The sequence below is a fragment of the Schistocerca gregaria genome, chromosome 3 (assembly GCF_023897955.1).
Source record: "Schistocerca gregaria isolate iqSchGreg1 chromosome 3, iqSchGreg1.2, whole genome shotgun sequence".
NCBI lineage: Eukaryota > Metazoa > Arthropoda > Insecta > Orthoptera > Acrididae > Schistocerca > Schistocerca gregaria.
In genome coordinates, this window is record NC_064922.1 from 752,400,124 (window position 1) to 752,422,388 (window position 22,265).

Genomic DNA, 22,265 nt, shown 5'->3' on the forward strand with positions numbered 1-22,265 from the left:
TTGTCAAAGAGGATGGAGTTGCGGACTGAGGTTAAGGGCACTCCTTTGGGATGGAAATCTGCCCTAAAAGGCGGAAGAATTGCCAATGATCAACAGCATCAGGACGCAGAAGGCAATGGAAACCATTGCATTAGACACACAATGTGCATCCACAATACATGTAGCCTGTAACCGAAAAAGCGTCGTGATGATCTCTCCATTGGCAAAAGATTCTGGACTAGACCCCAATTCGTATCTCCGAGAGGGAATTGCCAATGGGGGCGTGACCACGAGAAAAAGATTGCACAACCTACGAAATGATAATGTTTTACGAGTCGGGGCGTGGATTGTCAGACATTTGAACCTGTTGTGGAAGCGAGAAAATCTGAAGAGGGAAACGCTAAGGCTTAATCTATGTAATGGGTGTCAGTGAAGAGAAATTAAAAGTAGACAAGTATTTCCGGTCAGACGAGTATAGGGCAATGTCAACAGCAGCAGAAATGCAGCTCGAGTGGGATTCGTCGCTGGCCTGTGTGGCCGAGCGGTTCCAGGCGCTTCAGTCTGGAACCGCGCCACCGCTACGGTCGCAGGTTCGAATCCTGCCTCGGGCATGGATGTGTGTGATGTCCTTAGGTTAGTTAGGTTTAAGTAGTTCTAAGTTCTAGGGGACTGATGACCTGAGATGTTAAGTCCCATAGTGCTCAGAGCCATTTGAACCATTTTTTGGGATTCGTTATGAACAGGGAGGTAGGACAGACGTTGAGCTCTGCGAACGGTTCGGTGATTTGGCTGTTCTCACCAGAAACGACAGAAAACCAAAACAATCAGCAATAGTTCAGGTACACGAGTCGACATCGCAAGCAGAAGATGAACAAAAAAAAGAAAGTATGAAGATATTTAACAGTTAATTCAGTACGTAAATTTTCTCAGGGGACTGTGCACAACATCAATATACTCAGACACATGCATGATGCACACTGTGCTGTTTTACAATACATTTATTCACTACCAGTTTCTATCACGGATCATTTTCACAGTGGAAAAATATCTATTGTGACGGCTTCACAAGTCATACACGCAATTTAATCAGAAAAGTATTCGCCATTGCTGACTTGGAAAGTAAGAAAATAATACTTAACGCCAAACCACAGCCCTAAGCAAGCAGAAAACAGCTTTGAAAAATGAAAACATGTAACAGCAATAAGGGCACAGCACTATTATCCATTGCCTGAGCAATGGTGATGTGCTCACACTGCTCTCACAGGTTTTCATGTTTTAAACGTTGTTTTCTACTTGCTTAACGCTGTATTATGATGGTAAATATTATTTTCGTATGTTTTCAAGTCAGCAATGGCGTTATCTGGTTAAATAGTTAAATAGTATGCATGAAATGTGAAATTCTCACAATAAACATTTTTCCACTCTCTCAGTACTTAAAGGGAAATAAGAATTTAATTTCGGATTTGAATGCGGTTGTAGGGGAGGGAGTAGAAGTAAGGGTTACATCAAAACATGGGCTTGGCAGTAGGAATGAGAGAGTAGAAAGGCTAACTGAGTTAGGCATTAAATTTCAGGCGTTAATATCGTATTATGGAAATGGAAGAGGATGTAGATGAAGACGAAATGGGAGGTAAGACACTGCGTGAGGAGTTTGACAGAGCACTGAAAGACCTGAGTCGAAACAAGGCCCATGGAGTAGACAACATTCCATTACAACTACTGACGGCCTTGGGAGAGCCAGTCATGACAAAACTCTACCACCTGGTGAGCAAGATGTATGTATGAGACAGGTGAAATACCCTCAGACTTCAAGAAGAATATAATAATTCCAATCCCAAAGAAAGCAGGTGCTGACAGATGTGAAAATTACCGAACTATCAGTTTAATAAGTCACAGCTGCAAAATACTAACGCGAATTCTTTACAGACGAATGGAAAAACTGGTAGATGCGGACCTCGGGGAGGATCAGTTTGGATTCCGTCGAAATGTTGGAACACGTGAGGCAATACTGACCTTACGACTTATCTTAGAAGAAAGATTAAGAAAAGGCAAACCTGCGTTTCTAGCATTTGTAGACTTAGAGAAAGCTTTTGACAATGTTGACTGGAATACTCTCTTTCAAATTCTGAAGGTGGCAGGGGTAAAATACAGGGAGCGAAAGGCTATTTACAATTTGTACAGAAACCAGATGGCAGTCATAAGAGTCGAGGGGCATGAAAGGGAAGCAGTGGTTGGGAAAGGAGTGAGACAGGGTTATAGCCTCTCCCCGATGTTATTCAATCTGTATATTGAGCAAGCAGTATAGCAAACAAAAGAAAAATTCATAGTAGGTATTAAAATTCATGGAGAAGAAATAAAAACTTTGAGGTTCGCCGATGACATTGTAATTCTGTCAGAGACGGCAAAGGACTTGGAAGAGCAGTTGAACGGAATGGACAGTGTCTTGAAAAGAGGATATAAGATGAACATCAACAAAAGCAAAACGAGGATAACGGAATGTAGTCAAATTAAATCGGGTGATGCTGGGGGAATTAGATTAGGAAATGAGACACTTAATGTAGTAAAGGAGTTTTGCTATTTAGGAAGTAAAATAACTGACGATGGTCGAAGTAGAGAGGATATAAAATGTAGACTGGCAATGGCAAGGAAAGCGTTTCTCAAGAAGAGAAATTTGTTAACATCGAATATAGATTTATGTATCAGGAAGTCGTTTATGAAAGTATTTGTTTGGAGTGTAGCCATTTATGGAAGTGAAACATGGACAATAACTAGTTTGGACAAAAAGAGAATAGAAGCTTTCGAAATGTGGTGCTACAGAAGAATGCTGAAGATTAGATGGGTAGATCACGTAACTAATGAGGAGGTATTGAATAGGATTGGGGAGAAGAGAAGTTTGTGGCACAACTTGACTAGAAGAAGGGATCGGTTGGTAGGACATGTTTTGAGGCATCAAGGGATCACAAATTTAGCATTGGAGGGCAGCGTGGAGGGTAAAAATCGTAGAGGGAGACCAAGAGATGAATACACTAAGCAGATTCAGAAGGATGTAGGTTGCAGTAGGTACTGGGAGATGCAGCTCTCCATGCTACTCTATCCTGTGCAATCTTCTTCATCTCCCAGTACCTACTGCAACCTACGTCCTTCTGGATCTGCTAACTGTATTCATCTCTTGATCTCCCTCTACGATTTTTACCCTCCACGGTGCCCTCCTATACGACATTGGTGATCCCTTGATGCCTCAGAACATGTCCTATCAACCGATCCCTTCTTCTGGTCAAGTTGTGCCACAAACTTCTCTTCTCCCCAATCCTATTCAGTACTTCCTCATTAGTTATGTGATCTACCCATCTAATCTTCAGCATTCTTCCGTAGCACCTCATTTCGAAAGCTTCTATTCTCTTCTTGTCCAAACTATTTATCGTCCATGTTTCACTTCCATACATGGCTACACTCCATACAAATACTTTGAGAAATGACTTCCTGACACTTAAATCTATACCCGATGTTAACAAATTTCTCTTTTTCAGAAACGTTTTCCTTTCCATTGCCAGTCTACATTTTATATCCTCTCTACGTCGACCATCATCAATTATTTTGCTGCCCAAATAGCAAAACTCCTTTACTACTTTAAGTGTCTTATTTCCTAATCTAATACCCTCAACATCACCCGACTTAATTCGACTGCATTCCATTATCCTCGTTTTGCTTTTGTTGATGTTCATTTTATATCCTCCTTTCAAGACACTATCCATTCCGTTCAACTGCCCTTCCAAGTCCTTTGCTGTCTCTGAGAGAATTACAATGTCATCGGCGAACCTCAAAGTTTTTATTTCTTCTCCATGGATTTTAATACCTACTCCAAATTTTTCTTTTGTTTCCTTCACTGCTTGCTCAATATACAGATTGAATAACATCAGGGAGAGACTACAACCCTGTCTCACTCCCTTCCCAACCACTGCTTCCCTTTCATGCCCCTCGACTCTTATAACTGCCATCTGGTTTCTGTACAAATTGTAAATAGCCTTTCGCTCCCTGTATTTTACCCCTGCCACCTTCAGAATTTGAAGGAGAGTATTCCAGTCAACATTGTCAAAAGCTTTCTCTAGGTCTACAAATGCTAGAAACGTAGGTTTGCCTTTCCTTAATCTTTCTTCTAAGGTAAGTCGTAGGGTCAGTATTACCTCACGTGTTCCAAAATTTCTACGGAAGCCAAACTGATCTTCCCCGAGGTCAGCTTCTACTAGTTTTTCCATTCGTGTTAGTATTTTGCAGGTGTGACTTATTAAACTGATAGTTCGGTAATTTTCACATCTGTCAGCACCTGCTTTCTTTGGGATTGGAATTATTATAATCTTCTTGAAGTCTGAGGGTATTTCGCCTGTCTCATACATCTTGCTCACCAGATGGTAGAGTTTTGTAAGGACTGGCTCTCCCGAGGCCGTCAGTAGTTCCAATGGAATGTTGTCTACTCCGGGGGCCTTGTTTCGACTCAGGTCTTTCAGTGCTCTCTCAAACTCTACACGCAGTATCGTATCTCCCATTTCATCTTCATTTACATCCTCTTCCAATAGCATAATATTGTCCTCAAGTATATTGCCCTTGTATAGACCCTCTATATACTCCTTCCACCTTTCTGCTTTTCCTTCTTTGCTTAGAACTGGGTTTCCATCTGAGCTCTTGATGTTCATACAAGTGGTTCTCTTATCTCCAAAGGTCTCTTTAATTTTCCTATAGGCAGTATCTATCTTACCCCTAGTGAGATAAGCCTCTACATCCTTACATTTGTCCTCTAGCCATCCCTGTTTAGCCATTTTGCACTTCCTGTCGATCTCATTTTTGAGACGTCTGTATTCCTTTTTGCCTGCTTAATTTACTGCATTTTTATATTTTCTCCTTTCATCAATTAAATTCAATATTTCTTCTGTTACCCAAGGATTTCTACTAGCCCTCGTCTTTTTACCTACTTGATCCTCTGCTGCCTTCACTACTTCATCCCTCAAAGCTACCCATTCTTCTTCTACTGTATTTCTTTCCCCCATTCCTGTCAATTGTTCCCTTATGCTCTCCCTGAAACTCTGTACAACCTCTGGTTCTTTCAGTTTATCCAGGTCCCATCTCCCTAAATTCCCACCTTTTTGCAGTTTCTTCAGTTTTAATCTACAGGTCATAACCAATAGATTGTGGTCAGAGTCCACATCTGCCCCTGGAAATGTCTTACAATTTAAAACATGGTTCCTAAATCTCTGTCTTACCATTATATAATCTATCTGATACCTTTTAGTATCTCCAGGGTTCTTCCATGTATACAGCCTTCTTTTATGATTCTTGAACAAAGTGTTACCTATGATTAAGTTGTAAGTAGGCTGTATAGGTTTTCTTATTGGTAACGCCACATAGCGCTCGGTATGAAAAAATCACTGGCTGTGCCGTGTGCAGTCTGTGTTTAGTCTGCATTGTTGTCTGCCATTGTAGTGTTGGACAGCGGCAGCTGGATGCTAACAGCGCGTAGCATTGCGCAGTTGGAGGTGAGCCGCCAGCAGTGGTGGATGTGGGGAGAGAGATGGCGGAGTTTTGAAATTTGTAAGAATTGGTGTCATGAAGTGATATATATATTATGACTACTAAGGTAAATACATCGTTTGTTCTCTATTAAAATCTTTCATTTGCTAACTATACCTATCAGTAGTTAGTGCCTTCAGTAGTTTCAATCTTTTATTTAGCTGGCAGTAGTGGCGCTCGCTGTATTGGAGTAGCTTGAGTAACGAAGATTTTTGTGAGATAAGTGATTTGTGAAACGTATAGGTTAATGCTAGTCAGGGCCATTCTTTCGTAGGGATTTTTGGAAGTCAGATTGCGTTGCGCTAAAAATATTGTGTGTCAGTTTAAGCACAGTCGTGTATAAATTTTTCAAAGGGGACGTTTCATATGTCGACCCTTAGCCAAGGATACCTCCCTGGAAGCTTCTGATTTTTTTCTTGTAGTTTGTGTAATTAGTGTAGCTTTTGTTTATTGCTAGCGCGTAATCATAGAATTTCCTTTGTAGTTGCAGTCTTTCATTGTTGTACAGTAAAACAGTTGTGGCATGCATGTAGTTTTGCACAAAGTATTTCGCAGCTGCGCTTGCAATTAACTAGATATTATTTTCAGTGATATGTTAATGTGTTCTCTTATTTTTGCTTTTCAAATTGTGGTTTTTTTGTGTTGTCGTATGAAATATTGTGACAATAATGGCGTGTGAAAAACGTAATAATAGGCTCCAAAGTAAACTGAGAAATGACAGTGAAGACGAAAGCAGTGTGTTGGCGTCACCATGTAATGAATTCACTAACTTTTAAAGTAGTAATTTGGTAATAGCGCATAGCGAAATGGAGCGGGCTGCAAATAATGGTGTAGGCAGTGAAACAATTAGTGAACAGGGAAGCATTATCGATCGATCGGTCGGCAACAGCTCGCCTCACGATTCCGAAATGACAGGACACAATCTTGCAAATACTATAGATTCAGATTTTGCGTCCTCACCGTTTTCTCAAATAAATCAAGACACATTTTATGTTTTTCAAACTGCGAATATTGGCGGTTCAAATGCATTGCCGAATAGCACTAAGGAACATGTTTCAGACACCAGTGCACTGTTATTACAATTAATGCAACAAATGGGACAAAAGCTTCAAAAGTTAGACACAATGGAACAAAATCAGAGACAAACACAGCAAAAGCTTCAAAAGTTAGACACAATGGAACAAAATCAGAGACAAACACAGCAAAAGCTTCAAAAGTTAGACACAATGGAACATAATCTTCAAAAGTTAGACACAATGGAACAAAATCTTCGGAAGTTAGACACAATGGAACAAAATCAGAGACAAACACAGCAAAAGTTGGACACAATGGAACAAAATCAGAGACAAACACAGCAAAAGCTTCAAAAGTTAGACACAGTGGAACATATGCTTGAACAAACACGTGAAGATTTAACTACTGAATTACATAAAATCGAATCGAAATGTCAAAAAATCTGTAATGACGTAAAAACACAAATTTGTGAGCATTTCCAACCAATTTTTTCACGGTATGAAAATGCATTACAGAATCACGAAGCAGCCATAAAAGAACTTCAAACAATTGTTCATGAAAATCATGAGACCTTGCAGGCTAAAATTGACTCAGTTGCATCTACCGATTCGGTTACGCAACTTGCAAAAACTCAAGGACACAGTAGATACTCTGAAAATTGGTTCAGAAAGACACATGGAGTACATTAGTTCATTATCAGAGAAAGTAGTTGAACTTTCGGATCAGCTAAATAATTTATCTACGAAGGTAGATGATAATCTGAATGACACAAAACCGGTAGTCTTTAATGACACAGAAGAGTTCGAACAAATTAGGAAATTCAAACAAAATCAGAATCAAATTAATACGCAACACCAAAGAGAAATCCGGGAAGTACAAGATCAGCTGACACAGGTAATACAAGAATTACGTATTTCAGAGGACACTCGCACTCCAATACAGGAAGAGGGACATGAAAATACGGAACTCCCACAAAATAATAACACAGGACACTTTCGAGATTATGAAAGAAATTGGCAAAGTACACCGAATTTTGAGATGGAACCGCCGAAACGACGTAACAATGAGCGATATGCGACCCGCCGACACGATGATTTTGACTATAAGCTGTTCATTACTACACGTAAATTCAAAACATTTAAGAATTCTGGCAACGACATTCATCCACAAGCGTGGCTCCATCAATTCTCTCATTGTTTTCCTCCCAACTGGTCGCTAGAGCACAGATTAGAATTTATGTGTGGCTATTTAGAGAATGAACCAGCTGTAAGAATGCGATCGGTCATTCACGATTGCCACAGTGAAGGAGAATTTTACCATGCCTTCCTCTCAGCATATTGGTCCCAAGCCACACAAGACCGAGTAAAACATAGCATCATAATGATGAAACATTTCGAACAATCTGAATTTTCCAGTCTTGTCAAATATTTTGAAGACATGTTACATAAGAATCAGTATCTTTCAAACCCATACAGCCCCTCAGAACTCATCCGCATTTGCTTAATCAAATTACCTGAACATTTACGACAGATTATTTTAGCAGGACGATGCAAAGACGACATTGAAGCTTTTCAGGGACTGTTACAAGAACTGGAAATTGACACTGACAATCGCGGAACGCGAAAACAGGAGCATAATTACAGGTCATATCCGTCGCAATTCCGCGATGAAAGAAATAACAACTGGACACGACAAGGCTATTCTCACAACACAAATCGTGACCAAAACAGACACCACCCGTATGACAACCACTGGCAGACTAATAGTTACAGAGAAAGATCGTATTTCCGTAGTAATGAACATGACAGAGACAATCATAGAAACATACAATATGGCAACCAGAACTATTATCATCACGGGAGACGGAATAACTTCAGACGCAACGGTCCAGCGCGCAGTTACGATTCAGGGAGAAATTCTCCACCACGTGACCGACAAGAAATTAATTACAGAAATTACCGACATGACGACAGACGATATGATCTTAACGACAGACCTGAATTGCATCAGAACTGGCGGGATTCAAACAGAGCAGAGCCCTCTCGACAAGGTGAATTTGTAGAAGTTAGGTCTCCTAATCCCATTAACGACGCGCGCCAATAAAGAAACAGACAATGACTCGCACCGCAGGCAGCCGCGTGCGCCGGCTGGCTCAGAGAAAAATAACATAAGCTAACCTTGAAAAAAATTCCAGTATTCTTTACCGACGTATACCGTATGATATTTGCTTTCAAGTTCAAACTCTGAGTACTATGAAGAGTAAAGGATTGCAGCACATTTCACATGCAAAACCGTTTATTGAAAGATAATCTGCTTTTTAACTTTGTCTTTGCCATAAAACATTTCACTTCACATTTCTAGTATGCTTTGTCACACTTAGAAACTGTTAACATGCAACAATGTTTTAAAGTTCACTATCCAGTCTAGAACCTACGGAACATATTTAGACAGTATTTACTGTGTTATTTCGTGTGTACATTCTTGCTTGTTAGTTGCACGATTACGTAACGACTATAAGGCTCACATACTTAGAACATTTACCAGTATTGCTAATGAGATTTTAATGCAACATTTTGGTTTACTTGAAAATACATTCTGGATTTAAAGTACTTTCTGTGAGATACCAGGTGATACAGTGGTTAGTTTATGTGACAGCTACACGATTTTATCACGACGATACTAATGAGTGACAATTTACAATGTTGCTTTTGCAGTTTATCTGTTTTATATCTGCACAGTTTTTCTGAATTTTTCTGGAAAGTAAAACATGTTTTAGTAGTAACGTTTGTGGTATAGCTACAATGAGACAGCCTTTTCTGTAGCACAACAATACGTACAGTACAGTACTTACTTCATCACGGCAATAAGCGTAATAACTAAGATATCTATACGCAAAGCTTTTCAATTTCGCTTATCATGAGGTAAGTACATTGACTTCTTCAGAACTTAGCTTTCGGAGGACAATAACTACGACACTTCCACAGAGATTGTCTTACAGCAAGACGCACATTTAGCGCTACAGGACACGCATTAAACTATTTATTTTTCAACATATTTGAATTACAAAGAATGTTTTCCGTGATACATTTCATTCCATTGCTGTAATCTGTAACACCTGAGGATATAATTACATTAATCCTCATGGGGGTACACGCCTACTTTGTGTACCATGTGTTTGGCAAGCACAAGGAGCTCTAGCTAATATGGTATTTGCTTATACAACTTTACACATCGGTACCATATTTCTCTAACACATAAATTACACAGCTATCTGATAATGTAACTGAGAGAGACAAACATTTTATTACTACGTCAGTGACAGATGTTTACGTAATTACACCATTGGATAACTTCACACTTACGAAGTTGTATTTTGTCTGTACTGTGTGAACCCTTCATATTGTTTTCGGAACCATTGTGATACTATGAGAGCTTTGAATGACATATTTGGTATGGGATCACGATTTTTAAAGTACGTTTGAGGCAGATGACACTTTTGACATGAGCAGAGAATTTTTTTAGGTTTTGAAATTATTGGAGGAAGCTACGGAGATTTTGAGAATTTGACTGTGGTGTTATGATGTTATTATTACGATGATGATGTGAATTATGCTGCTGAGGTATGTTTAAGCTGATGCTATATGAGTTATTTGGTTATGCTACGTATCTGTTATGATGAAATATTGAAGAAGTGTCGACGAATATATATATGTGTAATAAGGTAAGAAATAATGAGTAGTGGTTAGGGACTCTGATTTGTGAAAAAGGATGTTGGAAACCAAGAATCGTACTTTAAGAGTTATGAAATGAGTGTATATGCGTGAATGTATTACAATGCCGACGAAAATTTTTTGGACACTGTTATATCAATAGGATTTCGTTTCTACAGATGTGTAATGCAAATTCTTGACCTGTGAATTTTTTTTGTATGAGACTGTCACTGTAGCGGAAACTGCTGTCGTAAATATTTCGGTAAGAAAGGTAGGTGACCGTGACGTAATGCGTTGCTAGCGGCCAGGTGTGCCAGCCGCCTTGAGAAAAAGTCATTAGTGTGTGCCTTTCAGAGGTACAGGTAAAAAAAAAGGGAAGCCATTATCCTCGCTATTGACATTTCTTTGTTGAAAGCGTCGCAAATACGACAGGCTCATTACTTGGGAACATTCTTACATCTGCACACCTGATTAACAAGTGTCTTTCTACGGAGGTTGAGAGAACTTCTACTGACTTATGAAATGCCACATAGATATTGAATGATGTTTTTATTCTTTGCTTTGCATAATTGCTTATTTCATTTGATATCTGTTTTCCAGCTGTGTTACAGCATTGGTTTTATAAAATAAAATTAAATGCATTTGCTAATGTGAAAACTTTCTGTCAACAGATCTGTTAAATAATAATTTTATGATCCGCATTCTTCAAAAAAAAAAAGAGCACTTGGAAAGGAAAGAACAATAAGAAGGGACTAGTAACAGGAACTGCATACATAATTTTCTTTTCAAGTACTTGGTAATTTATTTCATAGTTTTTGTGGTGCACCACTTTAATTATATAGACATTAAGATGTGAATCGACATCTCCCTTTTCTGCATTGTTGTCTTTACTGTAATATTTTCTCTGCTTGAGCTTTACCATGTTTAGATATAAGTTACTGCATTTGCTGCTGCTGTTTTCCTGGCATAGTGCTACTAAATATCACTTTGTATTACTCTGTTAAGCTAGTTTTACTACTGATTTATTTTTCTTGTTTGCTGCGCATTGCCTTATATTAGTTGTAATATTGCTGCCTTTTTTGCCAATTTCCATTTTTTTATCATTGCTGTTTGTGTAAATTGTTTTGAGCTGCTGCATTGCCTCGTCCCTTAGTTTAGCATCTGAGCTCAGTAGATTTTAAGTTAGCTTAAGAGGGGGTAGACTATATAAGAAACTAACTATGAGGAATTGGAAGAAAAGCATTGAGAAGCTATAAGAAAATGGTTTGGCCAAAAAAGTAGTGTACAGTGGAGAAAAACTATTTTTGAAAGAGGATATGAACAGAATACAGAAAGCATGCTTGGATAGGATTTTTTTTTGGCTGGAGCAAATGTTGAAATAAGAGGGACGATCTATGGTATGAAGTTTTGGGTTGGACTGCAGTACCAAATGTTACCCTGAAAACAAACCCTGTCCTTTCCTTTTGTGTTATCCCACTATGTGCTTGTGTACCCTTGTGTATTTGTTTTCTTCCTGTCTCTGTGTACTGTTTCATAGAATTTTTTCTCTTCTAATACTAAGCTACATTCACTATGATGAGGAATACTGTTATCCTCAAATATAATTTGCGTTAATAACATGTTATTTACTTCGTAAAGATGTTTACACATTATTTATTCTGTTTTGTTCTAATGCTCATGTGTGAGGTTGATGTTTCAAAAGTTACTCTGATCTTTTATGTATGTACTTATGTCGTAATTTTGTAACACTGATGTATTTGCTATTTCGATTCTTATGTAAAGCCTGTACTACTGCTAATGTTATCTGTATTGTTATGTTCTTTAATGATGTATTTTGTACCTTTGTTATTGTATTCTCATGTTATAAAATTGTAATTGACACCAGTTCATCAAATTAAGTAACTTGTAAATTACATTTCACTGCACACGTTTCTGTTGGTCATAGTATATGGACAATATGTGAGAAGTAGGGACTGATAGTGTTTGCACGTGTGTTAATAATTCAGCAAGGGACTGGATAACAGCACTGCTGGTTCTAAGGACAATTCCAAAAACTTTGTGAGTGCACAAGTGGTGGTTTATGGACTTGTTATATTATCCGCAAGACTCTTCAATGGTGATTGTGCACCTGCACAGTCAAACAGATGGCTGCTGGCCATCTCTACAGGGACTACAGTGGGTCTACACCTTTGATGACCCACCGATACCATTATTTCTACAAGGACTGCAGTGGGTCTGCATCTCTGGTGGCCCACAAATACCGTAATCTCTACCAGGACTACAAGGGGTCTACTCTGTGATGACCTACCTACCTATATTCTTCAAAACTTCGACTGACTCTGCTGTGGGTTTGCTCTGTTGTGGCCCATTACCTGTCTGCATGTCAAGAGTCAGCACTGTCTTTCGTTGGAAGGACAACACTACTTCTTCAAGACTGCTTAGAAATCCACTACTTCCAAGTGCAATTTCTTTTATTGCTCAGACTTTGAAAAAAACACTGCAATTTTACTGTGATGAACGATCAGGACTGTCTTTATGGACTGTGAGAAAATTTTAGCTTCTGACCAACATTGTATCAATAAGTGTGTGTATTTGATATCTTTGTTATAGTAATTATGAAAAATTTTATCAAATCATTATTGGCCACTGCCCAAAACAATTTGCAAAAATTTTTTTGTGGAGCATGGGGGCTATGTAAGTAGGCTGTTTAGGTTTTCTTATTGGTAACGCCACATAGCGCTCGGTATGAAAAAATCACTGGCTGTGCCGTGTGCAGTCTGTGTTCAGTCGGCATTGTTGTCTGCCATCGTAGTGTTGGGCAGCGGCAGCTGGATGCTAACAGCACGTAGCATTGCGCAGTTGGAGGTGAGCCGCCAGCAGTGGTGGACGTGGGGAGAGAGATGGCGGAGTTTTGAAATTTGTAAGAATTGGTGTCATGAAGTGATATATATATTATGACTACTACGGTAAATACATCGTTTGTTCTCTATTAAAATCTTTCATTTGCTAACTATACCTATCAGTAGTTAGTGCCTTCAGTAGTTTCAATCTTTTATTCAGCTGGCAGTAGTGGCGCTCGCTGTATTGGAGTAGCTTGAGTAACGAAGATTTTTGTGAGGTAAGTGATTTGTGAAACGTATAGGTTAATGCTAGTCAGGGCCATTCTTTCGTAGGGATTTTTGGAAGTCAGATTGCGTTGCGCTAAAAATATTGTGTGTCAGTTTAAGCACAGTCGTGTATAATTTTTGTAAGGGGAAGTTTCAAAGTTGTGCTCTGTGCAAAATTATACCAGGCGGCTTCCACTTTCATTTCTTTGCCCCAGTCCATATTCACCTACTACGTTTCCTTCTCTCCCTTTCCCTACTACCGAATTCCAGTCACACATGACTATTAAATTTTCATCTCCCTTCACTATCTGAATAATTTCTTGTATTTGATCATACATTTCTTCAATTTCTTCGTCATCTGCAGAGCTAGTTGGCATATAAACTTGTACTACTGTAGTAGGTGTGGGCTTCGTATCTATCTTGGCCACAATGCGTTCACTATGCTGTTTGTAGTAGCTTACCCACATTCCTATTTTCCTATTCATTATTAAAGCTACTCCTTCATTACCCCTATTTGATTTTGTATTTATAAGCCTGTATTCTCCTGACCGAAAGTCTTGTTCCTCCTGCCACCCAACTTCACTAATTCCCACTATATCTAACTTTAACCTGTCCATTTCCCTTTTTAAATTTTCTAACCTACCTGCCCGATTAAGGGATCTGACATTCCACGCTCCGATCCGTAGATCGCCAGTTTTCTTTCTCCTGATAATGACATCCTCTTGAGTAGTCCCCGCCCGGAGATCCGAATGGGGGACTATTTTACCTCCGGAATATTTTATCCAAGAGATCGCCGTCATCATTTAATCATACAGTAAAGCTGCATGCCCTCGGGAAATATTACGGCCGTAGTTTCCCCTTGCTTTCAGCCGTTCGCAGTACCAGCACAGCAAGGCCGTTTTGGTTAGTGTTACATGGCCAGATCTGCCAATCATCCAGACTGTTGCCCCTGCAACTACTAAAAAGGCTGCTGCCCCTCTTCAGGAACCACACGTTTGTCTGGCCTCTCAACAGATACCCCTCCTACGGTACGGCTGTCTGTATCGCTGAGGCACTCAAGCCTCCGCACCAACGGCAAGGTCCATGGTTCATGGGGGGAGGAATAGACATCTCTAAAAAGGGTAACCACAGAAGCAGAAGAAAAAGCATAGGTCCAAGAAAGCTATCTGCAAAGAAACCGTGGGTAACAGAAGAAATACTTCAGTTGATCGACCAGAGAAGGAAGTTCAAACATGTTCAGGGAAATTTAGGGACACAGAAACACAAGCGACATAGGAATGAAATAAATAGGAAGTGCAGGGAAACTAAGGCGAAATGGCTACATGAAAACTGTGAAGAGATCGAAAAAGAAGTGATTATCGGAAGGACTGACTCGGCATACACAATGTGTTCGGAAATTACCATTACAGACTTCAAGGACTTGTAAAGGGGATAAGTACATAATATTTTAAACTGGAATCTATGTCCGAAAACGTACCGTTTCTGAGCTACTATCATCTGCAACATGTTGGTATAGTGGCTACTTTTACAAGTAATTGATTGTTTGTGACCCAGTACATCACTTATTTTACATTTCCATTCATCAACAGCCAAAGAAGTTGCTCGTGTACTCGTTGGCTGATTCTCTTCAACGTGATGCAGTACAGCCTCTTCTAGTTCAGGTACACGGCGTCTCCTTGGAGCACCTGCTGACGGTCTAGGTGCCCATTCTCGAAGCCGTTGCGTGGTTGTAACGAAAGGGGTGTGCGATGGAGTCAGACTTAGTGGGAGAGGTAGAATGGACGTCAGATGACATCAACCGATCCGACTTAACCACCTCATCATGACTACCCTGTTGCATGCCTACCTAGCAAACATGTTCCTAGACTACCGTTTCCTGTACTCGTTTCGCTCTCCAAGTCCTATAAATCAGTAACGGGAATTTCTAAACACTTTGTAGAAATTGCTCGAACAGTCCACGGGTATACTGCCGGTTCAGTGTCCAACGGGCAAAATATTTCGGCGATCAGACATGTCGCCATCGTCAGGTGCGCCGACGAACTGAGCTCCTGAGAGCGGGCGGCCGATTTAAATCCCCTCCCCCCGCGGGCCGCTCTCTCCGCCGTCCGCGCCCACGCGCCGGCAGCCGCGAAGACGTGGGCATCGGAATCTGTGATAGCGTCGATGCGCTTGCTACTTCCTCTCTGATCGCCAGTTCCTACATCTTGCTGAGAGTCTTCTTAATTACATTCAGTGCCGTGTCCCAAGCCTTGCTGAGATTGTAGCCGCAATCTCGGTTGATAAGATCTTCCCTGGCGCGAATTTCGATAGCCTCCCTTACAGTGCTGACCCAAAATTTAGAGGTCTGAGCCGAGATCTTGGTACGCTCATAGTCCATCTCGTGTTTCTCGGAAAAACAGTACTCTGCTACCGCCGACTTATATGGATATTTCAGTAGAGTGTGCCTTTTATGTTCTCGGCAACTATCTTCGATGGAGCGTACTGTTTGTCCGATATAAGTCTTCCCACACTCACAGGGAATTTAGTATATACCGAGGTCATCTTTCACACTTCCCAGTAATGCCCGTGTTTTATTGGGAGGGCAAAAGACGGTTTTAACTGGGTGTTTCTTTAATATACGGCCGATTTTCCCCGATAGTGCGCCATTGTACGGAATAAAGACAGTGGCTACCTCTTCTTCCGTGACTTCATACGTCTCCACAGGTTGTGCTTCGGTGGTGGGGCGGAGAGCGCGTCTAATCTGCCATTCCGAATACCCGTTTTTTCGGAACACGGTTTTGAGGTGTTCCAATTCCTGGGGCAGATTCTCTGCGTCTGAGATGCTGCGCGCCCAGTGCACTAGTGTGTTTAGTACTCCATTCCTCCGAGAAGGGTGGTGGCAGCTGTCTGCATGCAGGTACAGGTCAGTGTGCGTTTTCTTCCTGCACACACCGTGGCTCAGGGTACCATCAGCTCTTCCCTTGACCATGACGTCCAGGAATGGTAATCTTCCTTCTGCTTCGGTCTCCATAGTGAATTTGATGTTTGGATGTATGGAGTTTAGATGTGTAAGGAAATCCAGGAGCTTGTCCCTACCATGGGGCCAGATGACGAACGTGTCATCGACATAGCGGAAGAAACAAATAGGTTTCCAATTGGATGACGCCAAGGCTTCTTCCTCGAAGTACTCCACGTACAAATTCGCGACCACCGGCGAGAGTGGGCTGCCCATTGCGACTCCATCCGTTTGCTCATGGTATTCCCCATTAAACCAAAAATACGTTGAGGTCAAGACATACCTAAAGAGTTCGGTGGTCTTCTCGTCAAATTTCTGACTCTCGCACAGACACTCTGGTGAATAGTGAAACCACGTCGAAGCTCACTAGGACATCAGTGCCTTTCAGTCTGAAGCTGTCGAGAAGTTTCACGAAATCCACGGAATTACGGATATGGTGAGGGCATTTACCTACATAGGGGCTAAGTAATTCAGCTAGATATTTTGCCAGCAAGTAAGTAGGTACCCTAACGTTGCTGACAGTCGGGCGGATAGGTACCTCCTCTTTGTGGACCTTGGGGAGTCCATAGAGTCTTGGTGGTACAGGTCCTTGAGGTGACAATTTCTGGTAGATTCGAGTCCTTGAGTAGAGCCCTTGTCTTGTTCTCCACCTTCTTTCTTGGAGTCAGCGTTCATCTTCCTATAGGAGTCGAGAACATCAAAGGCACACTCGACTGAAATATCCAAATAAGTCGTCGGTAGCAGAGCACTGTTTGTCCGAGAAAAACAAGATGGATTATGAGCGTACCAAGATCCTGGCTCAGGCCTCTAAATATTGGGACAGCATTATAAGGGAGGCTATCAAAATTCGCACCAGGGAAGATCTTATCAACCGAGATTGCGGCTACAATCTCAGCAAGGCTTGTGAACCGGCATTGAATGTAATTAAGAAGACCCTCAGCAAGAAGTAGGAACTGGCGACCAGGGAGGACATAGCAAGCACATCGACGCTACTACAGATTCCGACGCCCACGTCTTCACGGCAGCCGGCGCGTGGGCGCGGAAGATGAAGAGAGCGGCCGCCCACCCTCAGGAGCTCAGTTCGTCAGCGCACCTGACAATGGCGACATGTCCGATCGCCGAAATATTGTGCCTGTTGGACACTATGAACCGGCAGTATACCCGTGGACTGTTCGAGCAACAAATACGCCGGAAGAAACTGAAGAATCACTTTGTAGAAATGTCCGAAGGGTTTTCGGTGAAATTAAAACCGAGGGCGGCAACATTAAGACCGCAACTGCAATTCCACTTTTGAATGCACAGGAGAGAGCTGTTAGGTGGAAAGGGTACAATGAGAGCCTCTGTGAGGAGGAGGACCTATCTCTTAACGTGATAGAAGAACAAACAGAAGTCGATACGAAAGAGATAGAGGATCCAGTATTAGAATCATTAATTAGAAGAGCTTAGGACGACTTATAATCAAATATGGCAAATGTGATAGATAATGTTCCGTTGTAATTTCTAAAATCTTTGGGGGGAAGTGTCAATAAAACGATTTATGCACGCTGGTGTATAGAATGTATGAGGCTTTCGTAAATACATCACTGACACAGCTCCCAAGTTTGCAAGAGTCGACAAGTTCGAGAATTGTCGTAGACTCAGCTTAACAGCTCATGAATCCAAGTTGATGAAAAGAATAATATACAGAAGAATGAAAAAGAAAATTGAGGAACTGTCAGATGACGGTCAGTTTGGTTTAAGAAAAGATAAGGAACCAGAGAGGCAACTCTGACGTTGCGGTTGATAATGAAAGCAAGACTAAACAAAAATCAAGACACTTTCGTAGGAGCCGGCCGGAGTGGCCGAGCGGTTCTAGGCGCTAGTCTGGAGCCGCGCGACCGCTACGGTCGCAGGTTCGAATCCTCCCTCGGTCATGGATGTGCGTGATGTCCTTAGGTTAGTTAGATTTAAGTAGTTCTAAGTTCTAGGGGACCATAGTGCTCAGAGACATTTCAACCATTTGAACTTTCATAGGCTTTGTAGATCTGGAAAAAGCGTTCGACAACGTCAAATGGTGCAAAATGTTCGAAATTCTGAGGAAATAGGGATAAGCTATAGGGAGAGACGAGTAATATACAACATGTAAAAGAGACAGGAAGTAATAATAAGGGTAAAAGACCAAGAACTAAATGCACAGATTAAAAAGACTGCAGAACAGGGATGTAGTCTTTCGTTTCTACTGTTCAATCTATACTTTGAAGAAGCAATGACGGCAGTAAAAGAAAGGTTCAAGAATGGGACTAAAATTCAGTGTGAAAGGGTATCAGCGATAAGATTCGCTGATGACATTGGTATCCTGAGTGAACATGAAGTAGAATTACAGGGTATGTTGAATGGAATGAACAGTCTAATGAGTACAAAATATGGATTGAGAATAAATCGAAAAAAGACGAAGTAATGAGAAGCAACAGAAACGAGAGCAGCGAGAAACTTAACATCAGGATTGGTCACGAAACAGATGAAGTTAAGGAATTTTACTACCTAGGCAGCAAAACAACAGATGGTGGACAGAGCAAGAGGGACATCAAAAGCAACCTAGCTAGCACTGGCAAAGAATGAATTCCTGTTCAAGAGAAGCCAGCTAGTATCAAGCACCAGTCTTAATTTGTGGAAGAAATTTCTGAGAATATACGTTTTAAGCACAATTTTGTGTGGAAGTGACACATGGACTTTGAGAAAACCAGAACAGAGGAGAATAGAAGCATTGGAGATGTGGTACTACAGAAGAATGTTCAAAAGTAGGTGGACGGATTAGGTAAGGAATGAGGAGGTTCTTCATAGTATCGGCGAGGAAAGGAATATTACAAAAAAACTTCAACAAGGAGGAGGGACAGGATGATAGCACATCTGTTTACATTTCAAGGAATAACTTTGATTGTACTAGAGGGAGCTGTAGAGGGTAAAAATTGAAGATGAAGACAGATATTGGGATACATCCAGTAAATAATTGAGGACGTAGGTTGCAAGTCCTACTCTCAGATGAAAAGTTGAACAGGAGAGGAATTCGTGGCGGGCTGCATCAAACAAGTCAGAAGACTGGTTCGAAAAAATTTTTGGTTTTATTTTGTTTTCCATTTCGCCAAACATAAACGAACGGAATAGTAGCGAGTTATAAATACACATCTGCTTGTTGACGAAAGTGACAGTATGTGGCAATGACGTCACTTACTATCGACTGTCTAGAAAATTTATGTCTATAGGCGGCACTGTGCAAATTCATATCTCCATTGGCAGCTATGAATCTCGGGGGCACCTTCCATTGCAACACACGGAGTTAACCGCTGTTAAATGCATGGTTCTCTCACGATGATTTGCTGATCACCGAATAACATTGTTGCACCACCGAGACATTTTAAACGCGGTCTACTTTTAACTGTGATCACGAGACCTTGATTACCTTGCTTTTTGACCGAGCTTGGTGCAATCGGCCAACAGTGACGGATACAGTGGAAGAAATATCAGGTAGATATTGCGTTTTCGTGGATCCTACATCACAGACCTTAAAAACATGACACAATAAAACCAAATACATCATAAAAAGTGTGGTAATGAATGAGCTCATTGCAACTTTAAGCACGATTCTTCAAACAGTATTAAGAAAGTTATTAATTTGGAGTAATACATCGGACAATAGAAACCAGTAACAGTTAAATCATTGGAGCGGTCATATCGCGAAGTATCAAGTGAAAGTTAACAAGATCTGCAAACACCAAACTAGATTACATTTCAGATCCCGCAATTGTATAAAAAGTTACAGACGATTTTATAAACTACAGATATGCAAATGTGCCACAGTCATAACCCACACAGGCTATACGTAGTATGAAGACGGCATGGTTTGCCGAGTTCCTCATCTAACCGTCTCAAGTAACGGCTACATATATTCAACTATTAGAGATACTTTAAATAATTATGTATGTTAGCAGCCATTAATAGAAGTTAAATGAAACTGCTGTGGAAGTGAAAATAATGGACAGTACGGGAATGTGATTAACATAAACTAAAACATTTATACAGAAAAACATGTATCTACAAGACAGGCGAACGTACTTTCTTCAAACTAGCCATACGCATTTTAAAACTGTATCAGAACTATTTCATAGGGTAAAATCGTAGATAAGCATGTTTAGGAATTTTCCTGATGATTCATATTATACTGTATTGTCTTTGTAACGAGAGGTCTCAAAAGCTTCATAGTAATTGCAGGTTCATTCTAATAATATTTCCGTATGTGGAAATAGATTTAATGTTGTTTGGTGGTCATTGTTTAAATGTTTAACGTGGATTCAATAGAAAGTATTTAAGGGTGGACAGCGGCGCGGACACGGCCTTTCGATTTTGGTCTTTTCTCTATAGTATGTCGCCGATGGAGATATTCGTCTCTCGACGGTGGTTTCTTGTGACGGAGTTTGAAGACTCATACGAAATTTAATCTCATTGATGATACCTGAGGCAGCTGAAGACTTTAACTATTGTACCACTGTGGTTAATATTGAGACTCACATGTTTCGGACTTGTTTGCTGGTTCTCGCAATGACTATTTAGGGAAATAAACTTTAGTTTTACATCGCGGTCAACAGTGATAAATTGTTCTGTCGGACTATGAATGTTTGTTAATGAATTTCGTGATTAATGGGCTGTTAAACGAACTTTGTGCGCACGTGTTCCGTTTTACTTGCTCTGCTTCACTACATTAATTATTATTTAATTTGGCTTTCATTTGAATACCCAATTGTGTAATTCCGCCATTTGCAAATGCATGGATTACTTGTAATAAACATTTATTGGATTTAAAGATAATCATTTTATTTCGACAACATTATGAATCATATGGAATTAATCCCTGCAGTTTATTAGTTTAGTTGGTGGGAAACCTGGCGTTGCCAGGGTATTAATTTGTATTGCTCGTAACGGAAACTTCAGTTACAGTTGTACTGTTATTTTTATTACTGAAGTCTTACATAACCGGGTTCGGGGTCTCAGCCCCATCTTCAAGTGCAACTGTAAATAAAAAATGAAACCGTATTCTGAAAAGTAATTCCCATGAAAAAGCTGCCAGCAGTACAAAAGCAGATATGGTCAAAACATATAGACAACAAAAACATACTTAAAATCAGTTCAAAGCGTACATGTCCAAGGGAAGTTAAAAGGCAGCACATATGAAAAAGCGACCCCGCTAAAACCGAAATGTGAAATGATTTGGGTGAAGGTCACGGTTAAAGCAGGCTCTGGCATGGTAATTGGATGTCTCTACAGGCCCCCGGGCTCAGCAGCTGTTGTGGCTGAGCACCTGAAGGATAATTTGGAAAATATTTCGATTAGATTTCCCACCATGTTATAGTTCTAGGTGGAGATTTTACTTTGCCGGATATAGACTGGGAGACTCAAACGTTCATAACGGGTGGCAGGGACAATGACGGCTCAACACAAAAGTTTTGTCTCAAGTACAGATAGTGTTGAGAATCAGTGGACAAAGTTCAAAACCATCGTACAATATGCGTTAGATGAGTATGTGCCAAGCAAGATCGTAAGAGATGGAAAAGAGTCACCGTGGTACAACAACCGAGTTAGAAAACTGCTACGGAAGCAAAGGGAACTTCACAGCAAACATAAACATAGCCAAAGCCTTGCAGACAAACAAAAATTACGCGAAGCGAAATGTAGTGTGAGGAGGGCTATGCGAGAGGCGTTCAATGAATTCGAAAGTAAAGTTCTATGTACTGACTTGGCATAAAGTCCTAAGAAATTTTGGTCTTATGTCAAAGTGGTAGGTGGCTCAAAACAAAACGTCCAGACACTCTGTGACCAAAATGGTACTGAAACAGAGGATGACAGACTAAAGGCCGAAATACTAAATGTCTT